Source organism: Myotis daubentonii, chromosome 6, assembly GCF_963259705.1.
Source record: "Myotis daubentonii chromosome 6, mMyoDau2.1, whole genome shotgun sequence".
Taxonomy (NCBI): domain Eukaryota; kingdom Metazoa; phylum Chordata; class Mammalia; order Chiroptera; family Vespertilionidae; genus Myotis; species Myotis daubentonii.
Genome location: NC_081845.1, coordinates 64,046,850 through 64,048,277, shown reverse-complemented (window position 1 = coordinate 64,048,277; position 1,428 = coordinate 64,046,850). Strand labels below are relative to the sequence as shown.

Below are 1,428 nucleotides of genomic sequence, written 5' to 3'. Positions count from 1 at the left end.
CCATGACTGACAAACTAGGCCCACCTCAGGTAGTAAGATTTCTAACTCAGCAGGTGACATGGGAAGTTCTTCATTAGTATGGTGCTATTACCATGAATATGTTTTCTTTCTTTCCTTTAAAATATATTTTTATTGATTTCAGCAAGGAAGGGAGAGGTAGAGAGATAGAAACATCAATGATGAGAGAGAATCATTGATTTGCTGCCTCTTGCACACCCCCTACTGGGGATCAAGACCAAAACCCAGGCATGTGCCCTTGACTGGAATCAAACCCGGGACCCTTCAGTCCATAGGCTGACACTCTATCCACTGAGCCAAACCAGCTAGGGCATGAATATGTTTTCTTAATGAAAAAATGAATTCAAGAGAAGTAAAAAATTAATCTGACCTTAAAAATCTATACATGACCTAATTTAAAAAAGAAAAAAAAACTTATCACATGTGGTACAGATTTTAAACTACTGTCTTCACCCAGGCATGAATATTCTAGAAAATATAAATGAAAAAAATTTCAGGAAATATTCTAAGATTTAGTTGTGTGTGTGTGTGTGTGTGTGTGTGTGTGTGTGTGTGTGTGTGTTGTACCAAATTACTTTATGTGAAGGAATGGTACAAGTGAAAGACTTGAATGGATGATTTGGTACAAGTTATAGAAAAGGTAAAGGTAATTCCAAATTGCAGGTACTGCTTTGGTGACCAGGAAGTCTCCCCTGGGACTATGGGAAACCAGCCAAGGCTTAGCTCTTATCACTGACTCCCAGGGTGTGCTTGTCAAAGAGATGCTCTGCCATTCCAGTTTCAGCCCCCCCCCCCTAACCTGTGCAAGTTGATTATGTGGTCACCCAATTCTTTGATGGATTTCACCTGCTCATTCAGGTAGTGAGTCTCAATGAAGTCACACAAATAAGGGTCATTTTTATCAGTGGCCACTTTGTACAAGTCCAGTAGTGACTGATCCACACTTTTTTTCTAAGTGTAATGCACACCCCATTGCATTCAGCCTATCATCCCAGTCGTCACGGTCTGTTTGCTTGATGTTCTGAAGGAAGATTGGGCCATCTCATTGGTTCTGCAGCTTCATCCATTTCTCAGCATGTTCCTTCTCCTCATGAGATCGGTGAAGAAAATATTTGGCAAAGTTCCTCAAAGCCACATCATTAAGGTCAAAATAGTAAGACATGGACAGGTAGACATAGGAAGCTAGAGGTCCAGGTTGATCCAGCAGGTGATGGAGGCCTCTGAGTCCTGGTGATAGTTCTGGTGCACCTGGAGGTGCACCCGGTCATGGTCAGGGTGGGCAGCTAAGGAGAGGCGGCTGTGCAGAGGGGAAGTGGGGGCCTTGGGGTGTCTGTAGGATCTGAGGGTGCTGTGAGGAGGCACAGAAGGCTGGCCTGGTCCGCCTGCTGGGGTGGCGAGCACCGGTTCCAT

At 44.1% G+C, this 1,428-nt stretch overlaps 1 pseudogene; it reads right to left on the bottom strand.

Annotated features, from left to right (window-relative positions):
- Positions 1–737: 737 nt before the first annotated feature.
- LOC132237591 (ferritin heavy chain-like) lies at positions 738–1,428 on the bottom strand (annotated as a pseudogene).